This window comes from Balaenoptera ricei, chromosome 2, assembly GCF_028023285.1.
Source record: "Balaenoptera ricei isolate mBalRic1 chromosome 2, mBalRic1.hap2, whole genome shotgun sequence".
Lineage (NCBI taxonomy): Eukaryota > Metazoa > Chordata > Mammalia > Artiodactyla > Balaenopteridae > Balaenoptera > Balaenoptera ricei.
Genome location: NC_082640.1, coordinates 97,329,500 through 97,346,405, shown reverse-complemented (window position 1 = coordinate 97,346,405; position 16,906 = coordinate 97,329,500). Strand labels below are relative to the sequence as shown.

Genomic DNA, 16,906 nt, shown 5'->3' with positions numbered 1-16,906 from the left:
AGAGTGATTCAGGAAAAGGGAATAGCATAAGCAAAGGCCCTGAGGCAGTTATTCCAGCGTATTGGGAAATAAGCAAGATGATCCCTCAAAGGATAGTCTGGTGCCAGTGAAGGAGGTTGAGAGACCTGGAGGAGGATAGAAAGTAATACAGAGAGTGGTGAGGCCAGACAGAAGGAGCTTCAAAGGAAGCTCCTTCCATTTTACCTATGAATGGAAAAGCAGTGGTTTGAAAGCAGCAAACACAAAGTGAAAGAATGCTAGTTATTCCCTCTCCATCCTGAAGTACACAGGGTGTAGAAAAAGCGCTACAAATATATTGATATATTCAGAGGAGAGCCAGATTTAAGTTAGGGCTGAAAGAAAAAGGAGTCTTCTGTGACAACACTGAGAGTGAATCTCTGAAAAAAAAAACAATAGGAAAGGCCATTACTGAGGTCACAAAGTGACTTGCTTGCTGATGGTGGGAAAAATGCAGTGGAGGAGGGTTAAGAACAATCAGGGAATAATAGTTTGAAGGTTATGATGCGATGGTGGGAGAGGGAAAATGAAAACTGAAGAGGAACTGGCCAGTGAGCTAACTAGTTAAGTAGGATGAAAACCTACCTCAGTGGTTTCCAAGAACAAAGTCTGGTATTCAGGAAGCCAAGAGGCGGGGGAAAAAGCACTTTAAGAAAGAGTAATCAACTATGGCAAATGAGGTTGACAGGTTGAGTAATTCACTGCTGAGAACTGACCATTGGATTTGGCAAGATGTAAGTTGTTAGTGGTCTTGACAGAGTAGTTTTTTCGTGGTATGTTGGGATTGAAAGTCTGAAGAGGTAAGAGGAGGTAAGGACAAGTTGGCAGAGAGTTAGAGCAAATTTCTTAGGGTGTTTGGCTTTTTTAAAAAAATTTTTGGCTGCGTTGGGTCTTCATTGCTGCGTGCAGGCTTTCTCTAGCTGCGGCGAGTGGGGGCTACTCTTCATTGAGCTGTGTGGGCTTCTCTTGTTGCTGAGCATGGGCTCTAGGCACGCGGGCTTCAGTAGTTGTGGCATGTGGGCTCAGTAGTTGTGGCACACAGGCTTAGTTGCTCTGCGGCATGTGGGATCTTCCCAGACCAGGGATCAAATCCGTGTCCCCTGCATTGGCAGGCAGATTCTTAACCACTGTGCCACCAGGGAAGTCCTGGGGTGCTTGGCTTTAATGGAGGGCATTTCTAATAATCAGGTGAGAGGTGGAGAAAGACAAGCTCTAGGAAATATTTTTTAAGATGGGAGATGTTGGAGTTTGAGAGAACCCAAAAGAAATCATCCCTTTCATATCTGCCCAAATTCCGAATCTATGAAATATAGGAAACAGGCAGTCAAAGATAAGAATACTACTTTCATTACTGACAAAACTGTTAGGGTAAGTGGATTAAGTCAGTTAGCCAAATGCAATTGATAATATTTTAGATAGAATTAGGCAGAATTACCTGCCCAGTTCCTGGCAGCCCTGAACAACTGTAGACCTTCCCCACTGGGGTCTGCCCTTGTAAAACATAACTTTAAGGAAAGAAATAAAATGTGGGCTTTCTTTAGGCAAGTGGAGCCTAAAGAGGAAAGAGAGAAGAAGGAGCTGAGCTGAGCTCCTCTATTCACCAATCAGATCATTTCCTCATTCCCTGGAGGATAATTGAGGGGTTCTTTCCTAACAAGAGATTTCCCACCACGTCTGCTTACTGACAGAAAAGGGGAAACCGAAGATTCAGGAAATAAGGAGAAGACCGGAGTTCTTGAGTAGGTTACAGGAGATGAGATCCAGTACAAAAACATTTGATAGGAACTAGGGAAGTTTATCCCATTTACCAGGAGAGGAGCATTTTTCTCTTCTGATTGTTCTTATTTCTCAGTGAAATAGGAAGTGAGATCATCAGTTACGAGTGAAAAGAGAACAGGTTCAAAGAGACAGAAGGTGTGAAATAATCTTCTCAAAGAGTGGGAAAGAAAATTGACTAGAGAGATGAAGATTGGCTGAGCAGTGCTGAGGGTCTACTTGAGTTTTGTGGTTGTAAATTTAGGGTGAGTTCTTGCAGTAATAGATTCTTCCTCCCCTGGCCACAGGAAAAGAGGAGGCAGAGAGCTTTATTTAACCTGGGCTGTGGTTTTGCCAGGTGACTCTTAGAGAGAAAGGGGAAAGGGTGTTTAGGTTGTATGCAAGGGAGTGATGAAGCATGGAACTTAGTCTAGTTAAAGAGGACATAAAGGATGAGAGGTACAATATAAAAGCAAAAGGGCAAGGGCAATGAACTGAAGTTCCCAGTGGGGTCAAAGAAATGTTGTGGTTAGAGTATTGGGATAAATATGCTGGAAAGCTATGAGTGATTGTTAAAGAATAGAGAACTTGAAAATGAGATATGAAGATGTTAAAGGCAATGACAAGGTCTAGAGTTTAACTCTGAGAGTAAGTGGCTGAGGTGGATTGGTTGAAGACATCATTCTAAGTGAAGAGGTCAAGGCTGTGAGAACACAGGTTGTGGAATGGACCATCTACATAATTGTTGAAGTCACCAAGACAATGACAGAAATAGTGACAGAGAGAAAACCATGAGCCAAGTGCTAAAAGCTTCAATGAGTCGTATGACTGAAAGATCAGAGAATGATTGCAGGAAGGAAGCGTGGAAAGTAGTTTTGTCTACTTTTGGGTTTTGGGAGAAGATAGAAGAGAAAAAATATCTGGGAAAACAACGGCAAATAAGGAGGGCACCAATCATCTCTTGGGTCCACAGTACGGAGACTGGGTGAGAAAAAGCAGGTAACACCTGTGAGGGCTTCAACTACTTTCCTTGACTTTTTTAGATAGATCATAAGATAAAGGGAGGAATCAGGTTTTAGATGGATCATAAGATAAAGAGATGAAGATTCAGAGGAGAGACCAGGGATGTGGAAGATGATGGCAAAAAAAGAACATAAGTGACAGAAAAGCAGAGAGGAAGGATTTAGATTATTAGAGGATCCAGATCCTTATATGTGGTGATATTTCTGTGTGTTCTTTGATGACCTGGGTTCTTGGACTTCTGGAAGAGATAGAGGTAAATGAGGCATAATGGCATTAGTCCTGATGGTTTCTCAGGAGAAGGCAGGCCACTGATTCCATTTACAGCCTTTTTCTTGGTTATAATAGCAGAGAAGTGGGCTGTCATGGTGAGAGTGCTGGTCTTACCATGGGCTTATAGAAATCTGGAAAGTTCCTTAAATCCAGCTGAGGGTAGTATTATAGTATATTGAGCTACCCACTATTCTGTCCAGAATTTTCTTTGATAGTCTGGTCTGTTTATTCTATTGCATGTAATGTAATATTATACTGCAAAATTTCCAAAAGAAAAAAAAAATCTCTCTGGGTTTTTGATGTTGATTAATTCTTAAGATTGATTTGGACCATAGTAGAAAAATATCAGAGTCCTCCTCTTCCTTCCACTCAGAAATAAATTCTCTCCCTCCTCTGAAATTCCCACAACCCTTTACTTGAATCTCTCTGGTAACATTTTATCACAATTATTTTTGTGAATGTCTTACATCTATGACATATACAACTTTCTATCACACTACAGTGCCCCAAACTGTACCTTAAATATAGTGGTTCTTAAATAAATATATGTGGAATGTATGAATAAAAAAGCAATGAACAAGCTGGGAATCAGAAAGTCTGCATTTGAGAATCATTCTGTCTCTCACTATGTATGTAACTTTGAGCAAGTTATTTAACTTCTCATGTTTGCATCTGTAAGGTGGGAATAATAATGGTCCTATCTACCTACAGGCTGCTGAAGTAAGAAGTGTGAGAACTAGATGCAGCACTTGAAAATGCCTTGAACACTCATTCCAAAGAAGCTATTTCAAAAACGACATTCAAAAAAATATTATCATTCATTACAAGACAATTTGATAATTTGCAGGAAGCACTCCATTATATGTCCAACAATTATTTTTTGGCTCAGACATATCTGGAAGTAAAACACCTGGCTAGGACTCAGATGATAATTAGGCCCTTTCATTCTGCCATCTTTAGCACAGAAGTACTGCTGAAGGTGGCAGCTGTGAGCTGACTTTCAACTCCAAACTCAACAAAAATGTTCCATTGCTTCATACCATACTGAAATCCCAACATCACTAATTTATTCCCTGGAGTTAAACATTGTCTTTATTCTTTAAGTTCTATTTCAAAGAAAATAGAGGAATAGTATAGTACAGTGGCTTGGATTTGAATCCCAGTTTTGTGACTTAGTGGCTCTATAACTTTAACAGAGTTTCCTAATACGTAAGACAGATATGATAGTATCTTCCTCCTAAAGTTATCCTGAGGACAAAATATGATAATGTTTAAGATATGTATGTGAGCATTTTGATATGGTATCTGGCCAATGTCAACTGCTCAAAAAATATTAGGCGTTTTAAAATTCGTCATAAAATCTCTAACAACATACTGAGGATGATAGATGAAATAGAAAACAAAGATCTAATACAGAGAATCAACAAATCCAAAAGACTGTGCTTGGAAAAAGATTAATAAAATAACCAAACTTATGCAGAAATTGATCAAGAAAAAAATAGAGCAAGAACACACAAAAAATGCTAGAAATGAAACAGGAATATAACTGCAGATAGAGCATAGGTTAAAATTTAATAAGACAATATTGTTAATACTTAATGCCAATAAATTTGAAAACTTAGACAAAATAGATACATTTTCTAGAAAAAAATTATAAATTACCAAGCTCGGGAAGAAACAGAAAGTTAGACTATTCCTATAACCCTTAAGGAAATTGAATTAGTAGTTTCAAACCTTCTCATACAGGTCCAGATAATTTTATAAATGAGTTATACCAAAGTTTTAGGGAGCAGAAAACACTCATCTTATTCAATCTAGAGAATAGAGAAAGAGGTAATGCACCTCCAACTCATGTTGCAAGATGAGTATAACTTTGGTGGCAGAACCAGCAAGAAGAATATGAGAAACTAAAATTTCAGGTTAATCTAATAAACATAGATTCAGTGTCCTACCTAAATGAGAACTTAGAAAACAAAGTCCATCAAAAAAATTATATGTAGGAATATGTATAAAATATATATTTATCCAAGAAATAAAATGTTAGAACATTATGAATCTACTGATAAAATTTTCAAAATTAATATTTAAAGAAGAAAAATCATATAGTCATCTTAATAGATGCAGATAAGGCAGTTGATAAAATTCAACAGCCTTAGCAAAAAAAGAATTGAAGGCATTTTCCTTAACTTGATAAAGTGTGTCTACCAAAAATACATAGCAAGCATTGTGATAATGGTGAAAAATTAGAATCATTCCATTTAAATTGAGGAATACAGTGAGGATACCCACTATTACTACTTTGATTCAACAACATACTAGAGACCTATCTGTAAGGCAAGATAAAAGAAGATATAAATATAAGGAAAGGAAGTGTATTAGCCTGCTTGGGCTGCTATAACAACATATTATAAATTGGGTGGCTTAAACAACAGACCAAGGTTCTGGCCAATTCGGTTCCTGCTGTGGGCTTCTTTCCTGGCTTGCAAAGGGCCAGCTTCTTGCTGTGTCCTCACATGGCAGAGAGAGAGAGGGCAAGCACAAGAGCAAACTCTTGATGTCTTCTTGTAAGGCTACTAATCCCATCATGAGGTCCCCATCCTCATAACCTAATCTAAACCTACTTACCTCTCAAAGGCCCCATATTCAAATACCATCACATTGGGAGTTAGGGCTTCAACATAAGAATTTGGGGGTGTGAAGGCAACAATTCCATCTGTAACAAGAAGATATCAAAACATTGCAATGATTGATTTTCTGCATAGGAAACTAGAATGGATCTACAGAAAAATATTGTTAATAACTGTGATTAGCAAAATGACTGAAGTGGGATCAATATACAAAAATCAGTCACATTTTTGCCACCAGGAACAAATTGGCAATAAATATTTTGAAATATAAAATTTACAATAGCAATTTAAAAACCATAAAATACCTAAGAAAAATCTTAGAAAGTATATGTAAGTATTCATAGAGAAAATTAGAAAACTTTATTAAAAAACATTAAGGAAGATTCAAATAAATGGAGAGAAGAAAAATGGACCAACTATACAGAGTAGAGAGCCCAGCATATAAGAAAACTTTACATATACTGTATGACAAAGTGGCACCATAAATTAATGGGGAAAGAATATATAACTTAGTAGATGGTGTTGCGAAAACTGACTTACTTCAGGAAAAAAATAAATGTGGACCTCTCTATAACACAGCTTACAAAAGTGAACTATATGAATGAATTAAAAATCTAACTGTGAGAAGCAAAGGAAACCACCCACAAAAGAAAAGGCAGCTTATGGAAGGCAAGAAAATATTTGCAGGGGCTTCCCTGGTGGCACAGTGGTTGAGAATCTGCCTGCCAATGCAGGGGACATGGGTTCGAGCCCTGGTCTGGGAAGATCCCACATGCCGCGGAGCAACTAGGTATGTGAGCCACAATTACTGAGCCTGCATGTCTGGAGCCTGTGCTCCGCAACAGGAGAGGCCACGATAGTGAGAGGCCCGCGCACCGCGATGAAGAGTGGCCCCCACTTGCCGCAACTAGAGAAAGCCCTCGTACAGAAATGAAGACCCAACACAGCCATAAATGAATAAATAAGCAAATATGGTTAAGAAAAATATATTAAAAAAAAAAGAAAATATTTGCAAACAACATATCTGATAAAGGGTTCATAGCCAAAATAGACCAAGAACTCTCACAACACAATCTTCAAAAAACAAACAACCAAATTAAAAATGGGCAGGAGACCTGAACAGACATTTTTCTAAAAATACGTACAGATGACCAACAGACACAAGAAAAGATGCCCAACATCACTTATCATCAGGGAAATGCACATCAAAACCACAATGAGATTATCACCCCACACCTGACAGAAAGACTGTCATCCAAAAGACAACAAATAACAAGAATTGGCCAGGATGTGGAGAAAGGGGAACACTTGTGCACTTTTGTTGGGTATGTTAATTGGTACAGCCACTGTGGAAAACAGTACAGAGGTTGCTCAAAAAATTAAAAATAGAACTAACATATGAAAAAAAATCTAACTGTGAGAGTTATGTTATAAAATTCTTAAAAAGAAACACAGGAAAATAATTTTGTAACTTAGTATATTGGTTTCCTATTGGTGCTAAAAAAAAATTACCACAAACTTAGTGGCTTAAACAATACAAATTTATTGTCAGAAGTTTTAAAAATAAGCTGCCTGTAGGGTTGTGTTCCTTCTGGATGCTCTAGGGAAGAATCCCTTTTCTTACCTTTCCCAGCTTCTAGAGGCCACCTGCATTCCTTGGCCTGTGTCCCCTTCTTCCATCATCAAAGCCAGCAGCACAGCATCTTCAAATCTCTGTCTCTTTCTGACCTCTGCTTCGTTCACTCTCCTGCTTCCTGCTTTCCTTATAAGTACCCTCATGATTACCTTGGACCCTCCCAGATAATCAAGGATAATCTTCCCATCTCAAGATCCTTAACTTAATCATACCTACAAAGTCTCTTTTTCTATGTAAGGTTATATATTCATATGTTCCAGGGATTAGGGTACAGATGTCTTTGGGGGCCATTATTCTGTCTACCATACTTAGGAACAGGAAAGGACGCCCTGGGAAATATTTCAAAAAGTCAAACCATAAGAAAAAAAAAAAAAAGATTGATTGAATTACATCAAAATAAAGAACTTCTGAAAGTAACTGCAGAAGACACAAATAAGTGGAAAGATATTCCATGCTCATGAATTGGAAGAATTAATATTGTTAAAATGTCCATACTACCCAAAGTGATCTATAGATTCAATAAAGTCCCTATCAAAATTCCGATGGCATTTTTCACAGAAATAGAACAAATAATCTTAAAACTTGTATGAAACACAACTCAAAAGACTCCAAATAGCTACAGCAATCTTGAGAAAGAAGAACAAAGCTAGAGGTTTCACACTTCCTGACTGCAAACTATATTATAAAACTATACTAATCAAAACAGTATGGTATTCATATAAGACAGACACTTAGGCCAATGGAACAGAATAAACCCACACATACATAGTCAATTAGTTTTTTACATGGGAGCCAAGAATATACAATGGAGAGAGAATAGTCTCTTTAATAAATGTTGTTGGGAAAACTGGATAGCCACATGCAAAAGAATGAAATTGGACCACTATTTTACATCATACATAAAAATCAACTCAAAATGAATTAAAGGTTTGAACTTAAGACCTGAAATCAGAAAACTCCTAAAAGAAAACATAGGAGGTATGCTCCTGTCAAGGATTTTCTGGATTTGACATCAAATGCAAAGGCAACAAAAGCAAAAATAAACAAGTGGGACTATATCAGACTAACAACTTCTGTACAGCAAAGGAAAAAATCAACAAAATTAAAAGACAATCCATGTAATGGGAACAAATATTTTCAAATTCTGTATCTGGTGAGCTGTCAAAAGTTCAAAAATGACAGAAGTAAAACCAATTAATTGCTGAGGTAGTAATTAGTAAAAGTTTATTATGCACACACTAAAAATACAGTTTGCAAGCCAGGAGCACTCAAACCAAAACATGAAATGAGGTTTGGGGGTATATTGATATAAAGCAGTTATATAGTGAAAAAGCAGTGGATTTTATTCTTCACAGTGATTGGTCATTATATCAGAATTTTCTTAAGTGATAGGGAATTGGTTAGTGGTTACCTCATATCAGTCTTGGGAAACAGTTTAAGTATTGCTTCTGATTTCCAGAGGCATAAGCCAGAAATGACCCAGGTCAAGTTAGTCTTGCAAAGGGAGCTAAATTAAGCTTTGCTTGTATGAGTAAACTGGTTTTGTCTACTCAGGGAATTTTCAAGGTTGGTCTCCATTTGTTTTTTATTTTTAACATGGTTAATATCTAAAATATACTAAGAATGCATACAACTCAATATATTAAAAAAGTTCAATTAAAAATTGGGCAGAGGAATTAAGTAGACATTTTTCCAAAGAGGACATACAAATGGCCAACAGGTACATGAAAAGGGCTCAAGTCACTAATCATCAGGGAAATGCAAATTGAAACAACAGGAGATACCATTTCACACCTGTTAGAATAGTTATCATCAAAAGACAACAAATAACAAGTGTTGGTGAGAATGTGGGAAAAAAGGAACCTAGTACCTGGTTGGTAGAAATGTAAATTGGTGCAGCCACTATGGAAAACAGTATGGATGGAAGTTCCTCAAAAAATTAAAAATAGAACTGTCATATGATCCAGCAATTCTACTTCTGAATATATATTTGAAAGTAGCAAAAGCATTATCTCAAAGAGATATCTTCACCCTGTGTTCACGCAGCATTATTCACAATAGCCAAAACATGAAAACAACTTAACTGTCCATTGATGGATGAATGGGTAAAGAAAATGTAATATTCTTTAATGTAATATTATTCAGCTATAATAAAGAAGAAAATCCTGCCATTTTCAAGAACACGGATGGATCTTGAGGACATTATGCTAAGTGAAATAAGTCAGACAAAGAAAGACAAATACTGAGTGGTCTCACTTACAATGTGGAATCTAGGAAACCTGAACTCATAGAAACAGAGAATAGATTGGTGGTTGCCAGAGGTGGGGGATGGGGGCTGGGAGAAAAGGGTGAAGGTGGTCAAAGGGTACACACTTCCAGTTATAAGATAAATAGGTTCTGGGAATATAATGTATCGCATGGTGACTATAGTTGACAATACTGCATTGTATATTTGGAAGTTGCTAGGAGAGTAGATTTTAAAAGTTCTCATCGTAAGAAAAAAAATTTGTAATTATGTGAGGTGATGAATGCTAACTAAGCTTGTGAGCATTTCACAATACATACATATGTTAAATCATTTTGTTGTACATCTTAAACTAATAGAATGTTTTATATCAATTATATTTCAATAAAACTAGAAAATAATAATTTTTTTTAAAAAAAGAACTTCTGTTCAGCAAGAGATACTGTAGAAAATGTTAATAGATGTAAGATATAAAAGAAGATTATTTGCAGTGTCTAAAACAGACAAGGGATTAATATCTAGAATATATAAGAATGTCTCTTAAATCAATAAGAAAAAATGCAGCAGTCCTAATAGGAAAATGTTCATCACATCACATCACAGGAAAATGACAGAAAAGGAAATCCAAAAGGCAAAAAAGCATGTCAAGAGACTCTCAAAGTCAGGAAAATAAATGTTAAATAAAGTTATATTCTCTTATACCTATAAGATTAGAGAGTTAGATAATGCAGCAGGAAGGCAGGGACTGGGAAATACACACTGCAGCCATCCTGGAGAGAAATCTGTCAAGACATACTCATGTTAAGTGTATGCATCCTCTATGACACAGCATTTTTCTAGCCCCAAAGAAATTTACCTACACACACCTATACCAGGTTGTTCATGGAACTGTTATTTGTGTGTATGTAAGAAGGGTGGGATGAGTTGAAGTTCATCTGGGTGCCCATAACTGGGGGAGTGGATACGTAAAAATAAGGTAGCTTCACATGTAGGCATACTATGCAGCCATTAGCAAGAACTATCTAGATAGGAATATAAGCACTTAAATGTATCTGAAAAACAGGACTGAGAAAAAAAGAGTAATAAATGATATTATACAAGAGCATTTACAGAAATTAAAATACACACAAAAGCATATCTTACAAAAATGCAGACCGTAAGATTCACATAAAACAAATCAGAATGTTTGCCTATGATGGGGAGAATGGGGGAGGGAGGGAAGGGAGGAAGTGAGGAAAGGAGAGAGGAAGGGAGGGACAGAGGAATGGAGGATGTTCAAGGATCTAAACACTGAATATTGTAAATACATCTATTCTCTCCAAACTGATTTATAAATTCAATAAAATTCTAATATAAATTCCTATAGGGTTCTAAGTGAAATTTGACAAGTTGATTCTAAAATTTATGTAGAAGAACAAAAGGTTAAGAATGGTTACTATACTCCTCAGGAAGAATCACAAGACAAGGAGACTACAAAAATCAAGACTTATTGCAAAGCTTTAAGAGAGAACATGATCTTGGCAAGTGTAGCAGACAGACCCATGGAATATAATATAGAACCCCACATATATGGAAAGCTGATAGATGATAGGAGGGTGGCATATAGACTATGCAATAAACAGTAATGTGGTGAGGCACTTGGTTATCCATTTGAAAAAAGAAAATGGATTCTTTCCCATGCCAAGTATAAAAACCAGTTACATGTATTAAAGACAAGTGTGAAAACAAAACTTGAAGATATTCTATTTAGGAGACAAAATAGAATGTCTTTATGATCTTGATGTCAGACATGATTCCTTAAAGAAGATGAAAAAGGTAACTATAACAAAATATTGGTAATTTTGACTGTGTTAAAATTTAGAACTCCTGTTTATCAAAGGGTTTCATAAACAAAGTAAAAAGGCATTTATCACATGTAAAAACAAAATGTTAGTATCTGGAATATAGGGTTTTTTAAAAAAAGTATTATATTTCAACAAGACCAAAAAAAAAAAAAAAAAACCCAGAAGAAAAATAGCCAAAAAGACATGAATTCAAAATAGGAAGTATGAATGACTGATAAACACATGAAAAGGTGTTCAGGCTCCTTACTATTCAGAGAAGCCTAAATTAAAATTCTAATGAGGTACCAGTTCATACACATCAGACTGGCACATATTCTAAAGTCTGACAACACCGAGTGTTGGCGAGGATGTAGGACAGCCTGAGTTTTCATATTTGGCTGGTGGGAATGTACATTTGTACAAAGCCAGAGCAATCTGGCATTAGGCAGTAAAACTGATGGTGAACCTACCCTGTGACCTTGTTCTTTTACACATATTTTGTGCCCTAGAGAAACTTTTGCGTGTGTACACCAGGAGTCAGGCAGGAGAATGTTCCCAGAAGCGCCACTCCTGTTAGCAAAATGAACCAGAAAGAGCACGGTGCCCATAGTGAGCAGAATGGGTCATATACTGGGATTTAGTCACAACGTAAAATTCCCTACAGTGCCTAGAATGAATGAACAACATTCATTCATTCATACTGCATTCAACTGCATTCACAACACATACTACATAGATTACCATGGATGAAGCTCAAAATTCAGATTGAGTGGAAAAAGCAAGTTGTAGACAACCACATTATATATCCTATTCAGGTAAATTCTGAAACCATAAATGTAATAATTCTTGTTTAGGGATACTTACATATGTAATAAAGTCCAACAAAATGAAAGAGAATTATAAACAGTAGAAAGAAAGGAGAAGAATTCAACTGGGGCCATGTCAATAGAGAACCTTTTCTTTTTTTTTCTTTTATTTATTAAGATACGTGCTGCAGGGCTTCCCTGGTGGCGCAGCGATTAAGAATCCGCCTGCCAATGCAGGGGACATGGGTTCGAGCCCCGGTCCAGGAGGATCCCACATGCTGCGGAGCAACTGGGCCCTTGCGCCACAACCAATGAGCCTGCGCTCTGGAGCCTGCGAGCCACAACTACTGAAGCCCGTGCACCTGGAGCCCGTGCTCCGCAACAAGAGAGGCCACTGCAATAAGAAGCCCGCACACCGCAACGAAGAGTAGCCCCCACTCGCCACAACTAGAGAAAGCCCGCGCATAGCAACGAAGACCCAACACAGCCAAAAATAAGTAAATAAAATAAATAAATTAGAAAAAGTGAGTTTGAGTCAAAATGATTTTTTTTTAAAAAAAAGATACGTGCTGTGTATTTTTCTTTTTGCTATATATTATATACATATGGACACACATATATATAGACACACATACATATTATATATGTATATGTATCTGTTATGTTCATTCACATATTTATATTCATTATATTTATTCTTTTGTACGTAATATTTCATAGTAAAACTGCAAACAACGAAAGAAAAAAGTGACGCTTCCAGTTAGCATATAAAAGGTTTCCAATACAAGCTATGACCTTTGATGCTCAGGCTCTGTTTCTTCCCCAAGCCTAAAATTCATCCTACCCTGTGGCTTTATGCAAAAGTAATTCCATAAAGCCTGTGGCTGGGAACACACACAACTTACATAGGTCCACAGAGACACACACACACACAGACTGCAGCCACAGTTGTCACACTTCTTTCCCCTTCTCTAGCTCCAGTGCTGAGACTGGCAAATTAGCAGCCCTCTATCATGGACGGAAGAGGGCACCGTGGGGAACAAAGCCAGCCAAAATGCTGACCATCTATATTTCCTTCTAGACCTGAAGGAGGAGAGGGCTCAGGCACTGGGAGGGGAAACTTGGCAGAGCCTAGAGGGTTTTCATGCAGGAGGGAGCTATTTGAAGAGCTCTGGGGAATGCTGGTCTGTGGGAAGGGCATGCGTGGAGCTGACCTTCTGAGAGCAGTATTAGGCGTATCGAATGTACTCACCGTCCAGAGATTCCTTCTTCCCTTTGACATTGCTAAAAATGGAATCAGCTGCAAACAGTATGTGACTGTGTATGGTAATTTGGGTAAAGCTTGTCAAGTGTAACATTTAGCCAGAAACATGGTATGGTCTGGGATCAAAATAATATTTTTAAGATGACGTTAGTTCTCAAACTTCCTCCGGAACCTCCAGGGTGTAATCTGAAACCCAGCCCCCAACCAGTAGGTGGCGGGCAGGGTGAGATTTAAGAAAGAGGCAGATTACTCCAGATTGGTAGGTGGAAGGTTTAAGAAGCAAGGGAACTTACTTTAGAGTCTTGTCTTTTGTGGCCGCAAGACAAGTCGATCTCCACGCCTGCCTGCCAGAACCTTAAAAATCTATATAGAAGGGCTTCCCTGGTGGTGCAGTGGTTGAGAGTCCGCCTGCCAGTGCAGGGGACACGGGTTCGAGCCCTGGTCTGGGAAGATCCCACATGCCGCGGAGCAACTGGGCCCGTGAGCCACAACTACTGAGCCTGCGCGTCTGGAGCCTGTGCTCCGCAACAAGAGAGGCCGCGATAGTGAGAGGCCCGCGCACCGCGATGAAGAGTGGCCCCCGCTCGCCGCAACTAGAGAAAGCCCTCGCACAGAAATGAAGACCCAACACAGCCAAAAAAAAAAAAAATCTATATAGAAGCCTTAACTGGGTTCAGTCAGGTACACAGTCCAAATAGTCTCATCAGCACATTATTCACTCAAGGCTGTGTCCTTGGGAAGCTTCTGGGAGCAAAGAGCAGGGAAGGCAAGCGAAGGCACATTCCAAAACCAGGGGGAGGGGTGAGGAGCCTTCAAATGCCCCGGTCCAGCTTTTGGGTCAAACCAGGGGGCAGTCACGTCTTCTTGATGACCTCCCTTAACAGATGAAATGGTGTAGCTTTCCTGGCAGGCAGGAAAGACTGCAAGCTCAGAAGACTACTCAACCCTTATAAAACTTTGCTTTCTCCCCAAATACCTCTCCAAACCCTCACAGTAGCTAAGCAGCCCTTTCCAGTAGCTTGCCATGCTGGAGGGAAAAATCATCACTCACTCAGCTGTAGGCAGTCCCAGGGGACTACCTCTTACTAACAAAACCATGTCAGGCCTGAAGCAGAGTCCCGTGATATCCGGGAGAACTGTGTAGATTTCTGGAGTGATTACAGCTTGTGAAAGCACCATGTTCTTTCTGTAACTTTTTGTGTGTGTGTGTGAATTGAGACCACACGGCAAGTTACACCGAGGCCTTTTACTAAAGCATAATTTTTGACATGATTTTTCTGCCTTTGGCTCACCGTTAAGTCTACCTCTGCTAACAAACACACTGTAGATGTTTTGAATTATAGGAACTGTAAAACCAAGGAGTCCCGCACACCAGCTATAATAAATTTGTATTAATTCTAGGAACTGGGAAGCTTTTAAAGAAAGAAGAGCTCTTTGGTTTTCTCCGAGTTATTCATGTGTGTCACCGGATGCAATAAAATCATACCACAATGTGTTTTATTTTGTCACAATGAATGCTGACCTGGAGGGACACAGCATGATGTGCCTAAGTAATGGAATTAACTTGAATAGAATGAATTTTTAATGCAAACCCGGTAAATGGTTAGAATGGCCTGGATCTCAAGTTGGCTTGATGTCCTAGTCCATTCAGGCTACTATTAAAAAATACCACAAACTGGGTAGCTTAGAAACGACACAGATTTATTTCTCATACTTCTGAAGGCTAGAAGTTCAAGATCAGGGTGCCAGCATAGTTGGGTGAGAGCCCTCTTCTGGGTTGCACACTTCTTATTTGCCATATCCTTACATGGGGGAAGAGGGGTGAGCTAGCTCTCTGGAGCCTCTTTTGTAAGAACACTAATCCCATTCATGAGGGCTCTATTCTCATGACCTAATCACCTCCCCAAAGGTACCACCTCCTAACCCCATCACCTTGGGCATTAGGTTTTTTTTTTTTTTAATCTCTGGGGCTGGGACCCAGACACCAATGTTTTTTTTCTTTTTCTTTTTTTTTTCTTTCTTTTTAAACTTTGGGTTATTTATTTATTTATGGCTGTGTTGGGTCTTCGTTTCTGTGCAAGGGCTTTCTCTAGTTGTGGCAAGTGGGGGTCACTCTTCATCGCGGTGCACGGGCCTCTCACTATCGCGGCCTCTCGTTGCGGAGCACGGGCTCCAGACGCGCAGGCTCAGTAGTTGTGGCTCACGGGCCCAGTTGCTCTGCGGCATGTGGCATCTTCCCAGACCAGGGCTCGAACCCGTGTCCCCTGCATTGGCAGGCGGACTCTCAACCACTGAGCCACCAGGGAAGCCCTGGGCATTAGGTTTTCAACATATGAACTTTGGGGGAGGGACACAAACATTCAGATCATAGCACTTGGGTTATGCCCCCAACTTCTTAGTTGCTTCCCCTGGATACATAGTACAAATTAGGGGATCCTTCAAAAGTAAGGAAAGAGAGAAAGGGAAAAAAATGGAATAGAAAAAGGAAGGAAGGAAAAAGAAGAGAAGGAAAAAAGAGAAGGCAAAGATGAAATGAAGAAAGGAAAGTCTGAAAGAGGGGGAAAAAGGAGATGAGAGACGCAGGAGAGGAGAAAAGGAAGTGAAGCATCCATTTAACACCCTGAACTGAGCAAGTTCCCGCGAGGCTCAAGGAGGCTCCCTGGGACACTGCCTCTTCCCTTCGGTAGGAGCATCAGGTCAAGGGTTTCACTGCACATTATGTTTACTTTTTCCCTAAGAGAAAGCACTCTATTAGATTAACTAGTAATTTGAGCCTGGGGCCTTCCTGGACTAGTCTAATTAAGATCTAGTTCCCAACAAGTAAGGCGAAGGGTGCTCTGTATCCTCAGCCCATCTGCTCCTGCTTGACCCTTGACCTGTTCAGTAACTCTCAGAACAGCACCAAGTGGACAGCTCACAACCCAGGTCTGCAGAAACAGAATTTAATCTGGAAGGTGTATGATATTTTTTGCCCACTGAGTTTTATTTAATTTAACCACACGCACATGTGTACATGCACACACACACACACACACATACATACACACACACACACACAATGCTTGGATTTAAGGCTTTTCAAATAATTAAGCAGAGGCTTGTTACACATCATTGTGTCTTTCTGTAGCACAATAACATACCAGTGTTTTCAGGCCAGTGGTGACATCTGCTCAATGATTTCTGTAACAGGACCAACCCTCCACATAATCAATGGCTGGTTGGCTTTTGTGCCCCTTCCTTTCTTTGTGTTGGCAGCCCTGAATGACAATGTCACTCTTGGCAGCCCTGAATGACAATGTCACTCTTTCTTACGGTTCTGAGGACACTCGGGGAGTTTGTTATTTATTGGCTTAACAAAAAGAAGAGTTCATTTCAAAAGCACACAGTGAAGAGGCGCTGGGCTGTACCAGCTAAATCCTACTTTTGTATTTGATGAGCT

At 39.1% G+C, this 16,906-nt stretch overlaps 1 long non-coding RNA gene across 2 annotated transcripts in view; it reads right to left on the bottom strand.

Annotated features, from left to right (window-relative positions):
- LOC132360469 (uncharacterized) overlaps positions 1–16,906 on the bottom strand; it is a 122,739-nt gene that overhangs the window by 6,795 nt on the left and 99,038 nt on the right. For both annotated transcript variants that reach the window (XR_009501111.1, XR_009501110.1), the window contains one exon: positions 5,692–5,779. This is a non-coding gene — a long non-coding RNA (uncharacterized LOC132360469). The remainder of the gene's footprint in view (positions 1–5,691; positions 5,780–16,906) is intronic.